Raw genomic sequence first — 6,508 nt, 5'->3', positions numbered from 1 at the left:
GAAACAAATAATGCAATATATGTTAAGAAAAAAAAAGAAGAAGAAGATAGCAGGAGGGGAAGAATGAAGGGGAGTAAGTCGGAGGGGGAGACGAACCATGAGAGACGATGGACTCTGAAAAACAAACTGAGGGTTCTAGAGGGGAGGGGGGTGGGGGGATGGGTTAGCCTGGTGATGGGTATTAAAGGGGGCACATTCTGCGTGGAGCACTGGGTGTTATGCCCAAACAATGAATCATGGAACACTACATCAAAAACTAATGGTGTAAGGTATGGTGATTAACATAACAATAAAAAATTTTTTTTAAAAAGAAAACTATTCTTTCCTTCCATTCCTGGACTGAGAAACCCTGTGTCCACCGTGGCACCCATCAGGAGGACAGGGGAGGGTGGGCAGGGCCAGCCTAGGCTCTCCGCAGTCCCGTTGGGTCCTACAAGATTTCACCTGTATCTTGCTATCTATTCCATGAGCACCCTTTTATGATGCTGAGAAACTGTTATGATTATAAACATCATCTCCTCCAACCCCTCACAAGTGTACTCTGGGTCTCTACATATTTATGTGTTTACTTCCTTTCTAAAGATGTCTCTATATAGCCCATAAATAGTGTAAACATTCTACTGCTACTCATTTATGTAACATTACCTTGCAAAGAACATCACCATTTGTCCCAAACTAAACATGGATTTCCTTCCAAAATTATTCAGAGTGGCAATATAATCACTGTGAATCCATGATGTTTGGCGTTGGCCATTAAAAGGGGAGATGGTGAAAGAGTAATTAGTGAATAGACAGTGAAACATTCTAAAACCCACAGGGTCATGAAGATCAGAAAGCTCGAATATCCTGTGCCAGGGGACCAGGCATCCCTGTCCCCTAGCCAGACACTCGGAAGTCATCCTGTGTCTCTCCTACCTCTGCCTGTGGCACCATGTCCTGTACACCGCAGGTCCTTCAGCCTCTGCAGAGCTGTCTCCTTCCCTTCAACCCCTGGAGTTCTGGCTGCATGCCAGCCCCCAGCATCCATCCCATGTTTGAACCGTGCTAACAAGCTTCTAGCTCATGTCCCTGCTTCCATTTTTACCCACTTCCTGCCCATCCTCCGCACAGAGCCAGAATGTCCTCTAAAGTGCAAATGTGACCCTGTCCTTGCTCTGCTTAAATTCCTTAGCGACTCCCCTGGGCCTGTGAGGAAGGACACACAATGTTCTCCCCGAGTGGGGACTGCCTCCCTCTCTGGCTCTCCCTCCCACTGCGGCCACTCTCCACCCCTCACACCCACATGGACTGCCCCCTTTTCCCCCAAGCCTAGCAAGTTGGTCCCTGATTCAGCACCCCATCACCCTGCCCCACGTATCCCCACTGGGCTTCTTAGAGCAGCCACCTCCCTAGGCCTGTTCTCCCTTCTTCTGAGCCTCTCTTTAAGCCTCCTCAGCAACTGTTCTCTAAATGCTCATCTCCTCCGCCTGCCTGCTGGTCTATCCGGTTCTGTGGCTTGACTGCCATGGATTCATTTTCCTTTATCCCCCTTGGGACTCACGACACAATGTCAACTGAAGATTTATTACACGTGGAAAGTTCTGGGACTTTGATATGACCTCCCACATCCTCTCTGTCTTACCTACTTTTACAGCTCCCGTTGGATGGACACTGGATCTTCTTCTCTATATTTTCCAAACTGTGGGGTATATTTTCTATCTCCAGTTTGCTCAGCTCCAGCACCCAAGCATTTGCTCTTTCTTCATTTCAATCTCACTTGCTGGCACATTATCTTCTTGTTTACCTCAATTACTACATTTTTATTTCGGAAGTTCATTTGCTTAACTTTGCCCTGCTTGTTTTGTTTTTCCCCAGAATCTATTGTTTCATTGGAGATTCTGGTCATTCTTTCATCTTTTGGATACATTAAAAGAGGTTTATTTTTAGCCTCTTGCAAACAGCTTGATTATCCCACATTCTTATGCGTTATTTTCATGTTTGTTGGGTTTTCTAAGCACTTCTCACAGTTGGCTGCTTTCTTGTACAGTTCATAATTCCTGTTTTAAGGTCCACCTTCTGAGGAATTTATTTCTCTCTAGGTGTTCGGGGCACCCCGGACTGTGGGAAGTTCAGGCAGAGGGGTTTTGCCTTTATTCCTACAGGGTACCTGTTTTGTGTGGGGCTCAGCCTATTGATGGTGATGCTAGGCTAGGACTGCTCTAGGCCCTCACCTGGACCGTACCTCTTGTGGCCCAGCCCCCACAGACGGTTCTTCGACCAGAGCCAATGTTGAAGCTGGACCAGCCCTTGTGGTTTAACGACTGCAAGATGAACCTCAGCAACAGTCATCACAGAACTTCAGAAAGATACGTTTTACTTTTTTACTCACAGGTCTTAGAGGGTACATGGCATGCCTGGGGCCACAAAGTGAGGTCACGGATAGAAAGAGAGAAAAAGAAAGCATGGTCCTAGAGTTCAGCCTTTATTGGGGTCAAGAGTGGGGGGCCTAGGGTTTTGCAGATTCACTCTTTATTGATGAATTTAAAACATAAGAGTGGGAATTAAAGCATGGGAAGGGAGGGGTGCCTGGGTGGCAACATCGGGTAGGCAACCGACTCTTGGTTTTGGCTCAGGTCCTGATCAGAGGGTCGTGAGATCGAGTCCCATGTGGGGCTCCACGCTCAGCATGGAGTCTGCTTGAGATTCTCTCTCCCTCTCCCTCTGCCCTCCCATGCATGCTCACTCTCTCTCTCTAAAATAAATACATCTTTTAAAAAAGAAAAAAAAAACGCAGGAAGGAAAAAAGCAGGCTCGCACAACTGGTCAGTTAACTTGCTCACTCAAAGCCTTCCATAAGGAGAATTCACAGGCCTGGCTCCTCATCTAGCTGTGTCGCTGGCAGTGTGTTTATTCCAGATGGACATCTTTGAAATGGACGTCTCCATAGTCAGAAGCTTAATGTCAGCCACTTATTCTGTTACAATAAAAAAAACCTAATTGCCAGGTCCTTACACTACAGCACCTTGCCAGGTCCAGTGCCATGCTCACTTCTGAGGGGTCCCGAGGGGTACCATGTGGGGATACACACTAGAACTCTGCACCACCCCGCTGCGTGGCATGGGCTTCCTGTTTTGAAACCCTACAGGTCACTTTTCTTTCCTTTCTCCTCAGAGCCCCAGATGAACAGTAGGCTTTCTTATGGCTTCCATGTTTGGAGCTTCCCTTTATAAAAGGACAGCCCTTTCAGACCCAGCTCTTTCTAGGGCATCCCAGATCCGACCTCCAGCCTTCCACAAGTCTTCTACCCCTTCTCCCATCCTGGTGGGGCATCCAGGGCCCACCCCTAGCCCCTGGGACCTGCCTCCAGATTCCCTCCTTTGCTGGCTGAAGCATCTGACCACAGGCTACTTTTCTACCTTCAGTTTCCATTTCATTTCTGGCATGTGGAAATGCATCTTTCTTTCTTTCTACTAAGGTCAGCTATGTGTCTAACAAGACTTTGTTTTGGTTACGCTTATCCAGTATTTTTCTGCTTTTATAACTGGAAAGGTATCACACATTAGTCCTGTTCCCTTGTTTTATGAACTCGAATCTTCCCTCCGGGCTCTGCGGGCCTTGAATTAGGACATGTGGTTTATTCAGCATTCAGCAAGTGCCTCCAGTGCATAAGACACTTAGATTTTGACTGCTGAATAAATAAAACCTGAGATAAATCTCACCTTCTCCATTTAGCAACTGGATCTTAGAAAAGCCATGAAATCCCTGTAGGCCTCAGGTTCTCCATGGTCAAACCAAAGGAAAATAATCCCTCCCCCGTTGTCCCACACAAAGAATGGGCTGAGAAAGTCAATGCAATAATATTATGAAAGACCTTTACATAGTCATAAGCGTTAGTTAAGCAAAAGATGCTAAGGAAAAAAATAATACTCTACCAGGCGATCATTCTTTCACTTCTTTCCCACAGGACAGCAAGAGCCAGAGAGAACTGAATACCTCTGGTCTCTGTCAGTTGGTGTCAAACTCCTAAAGTGACATCAGCAGAGCAGGACAGGAAGTTCGCCGATGCTCCTCCCTCAAACATAGACCCTTCTTCTGTGGTCTTGTATTTGAATATTTTGTGAAAAGCTTGAAGTTCTCCCTTTAAACTTGGCTCTGCTATTTGTCCTGTCTTTGTCCAGTGCTGGGAGAAATGGGAATGCCAAGGGCAACGGCCTCCCTGCTGGACGGCACTGAGCAACAGCTCCCTCTCTGACTCGTGCTTTTTGTTTCCATTAATCTACTGGTCTAGTTGGCAAGTACTTATTGAATGACAGCCACGTAACGGTGATTATGACGCGTGCATTTTCCCTTCCCTTTGGGCTTATAGGTACTTACTGCGGGGGAGGAAATACAAGTCTAATCATTTGAAGCATTTGCTGTAAGAGTCTTTTGGCCCCTAGCTTCACATGGTCTAGATCTAATCCAGTGCTTTTCACCACGGGGAGCCAAACTCCCCTCTGAAAGCCTGCCCATCTTTTCCTTTACCCCCCACTCTGCTCCTATGCATTCCCTAGTCATCTACTACAGTGTTCTACAGTATTTGTGAAACTGTTCAAAATCTGCACTAGATCTTAAACAGGCTCCTTGATTTCTGGACCCAGTGCCTTTGCAATGCTATTCTGCTGCCCTAAACTCAGCTTCTCTCTTGAAGCCTCATCTGACCACAAGGCTGAGCTCATGTACCTCGTCTGTGCTCCCCATTCAGGTAAGCTGGTGTTCTAACTTCAACAGACAAGGTTGCCTATGCCCCCCGCTTAGAGCTCTTACCAGGCTCTGGCAAATACTGCCTTCATTTAAGGGATGGTCTTCTCCCCAGATTGGCGGTTTTTGTGAAGTGCATCTACATCTTTCTTACTTACCTTGGCACTCCCACATACCAAGCATGGTATCTCACCTAAAATTAGTGCCTAATAAATGTGTGCAGCTATTGGTTTAATTTGGATGAATAGGGGGTGAGTTTTCAATGCAAAGAGATAATCCATTCATAATCCACAACAATACCTAGGCGATAAAGTTAAATCAAATTGAAATTTTGGAGTACTCAGTTCTACAAACTGGTGAGCAGTAATTTGTTCCTTTAAAGGACATTTCTGATTCATGAGAATGCCCTAGAAAATTCTTAGTCCATTACTTTGAATCTAGGGTCCTAAGAAAATGTCTTCATAGGTTCTATATTTTGTCCCTGGGGTATCATTTTACCCACTGAGCAGATGCACAAATCAAACCACAGAAAAGGAAATGTCATGGAGGACAGACTCATTTCTATGTCTCATAGAAAGCACAGAGCCAGAAATAGAACAGAGTCTTTTGTGTCTCACCCTTTGGCCAATGGCATACACTGCTTTGCACATCATTTTCATAAGCTATGAAGCACAGAGGGCATAGTTCTTGGTTGACTGTGAGCAATAAAGCATTTCAGATTAGTGTGGGAGAAGGAACAACATGGAAATGATGACAAATGTACACTCATTCATTTATTTATCGGTTCTCAAATATGTGGTATGCATCACAATACACCTGGGCAGGGTGTGGATGCATAGGAAATGGGTGTTCCTAGAAAAGACCTCAGAAGACCCCGATACAGGCAGTCATTGGGGCGCCCTTAATGAAATTGAATTAGATGTGCACAGTTCAATGAGGAGTGAGCCAGAATCCATTCACTATTTTACAGCTGGCTTTTTTTTAACTATAAAAAAAATACTTTGTATATTGTTTCACATCGGAACATATCGAGGAGCTTATTATTCTCATTCTTTTGACAGCTGCAGAGTATCTCATAATATTTTTTAGCCAGTTCCATGTTGATGAATATTTAGGTTGTTTCCAAACATTTGCTTGTTATAAAAATTTTTTAAGACCACAATGATATCCTAAACATATATTATTTCACATGTGTGCCAAATATACCCTTAGGAAGAGTTTTTAGAAATGGATCTGTAAGTCAAATGACATGTGCATTTTATGTTTTGATAGATATTGCCAAATTATCTTCCATAGAGACTGTAGCTGATATTCTAGTTTTTAAACATTATTTATTTACTACCTATTATGAACAATGACAGGCTGTTTTATTTTCTTTCCCTTTCTATTCTTTTTGCTGAACAGTTCTTTTAATTGTCTTATTGCCCTGGATAGGACCTCCTTAGCAATGTGAAATAGAACTGGTAAGAGCAGACCTCCTTCCCCAGTAAGGCTGTTAACCTCTTTTCCTATTGACTTAGTTCTGTCGTATTCTACTTTGCTGAGAGTTCATGCTCCACATCTTACGTGAGTGTTGAATTTGTCACATCTTTTTCTTGCATCTGTTAGGATAACTATATGTATTTTCTCTTATTCTGTTCATGTGCTGAATTACACGGATGGATTATTAAATATTAAACCCACATGCATACCTGGGAGAAGCAGTACATGATCATAATGATTATCTTTTTTTAAATTTTTTATTGTTATGTTAATCACCATACACCACATCATTAGTTTTTGATGTAGT

At 43.9% G+C, this 6,508-nt stretch overlaps 1 long non-coding RNA gene across 1 annotated transcript in view; it reads right to left on the bottom strand.

Moving 5' to 3' along the window:
* LOC141374663 (uncharacterized) overlaps positions 1-4,138 on the bottom strand; it is a 54,554-nt gene extending 50,416 nt beyond the window's left edge. The window contains exon 1 of the long non-coding RNA XR_012381736.1: positions 3,912-4,138. This is a non-coding gene — a long non-coding RNA (uncharacterized lncRNA). The remainder of the gene's footprint in view (positions 1-3,911) is intronic.
* Between the last annotated feature and the right edge of the window lie 2,370 nt (positions 4,139-6,508).

Source organism: Callorhinus ursinus, unplaced genomic scaffold, assembly GCF_003265705.2.
Source record: "Callorhinus ursinus isolate GAN/ISIS: 27379988/994484 unplaced genomic scaffold, GSC_fseal_2.0 scaffold20, whole genome shotgun sequence".
Lineage (NCBI taxonomy): Eukaryota > Metazoa > Chordata > Mammalia > Carnivora > Otariidae > Callorhinus > Callorhinus ursinus.
Note: the sequence above shows the minus strand (reverse complement) of the source record. Positions and strands in the feature narration are given on the sequence as shown.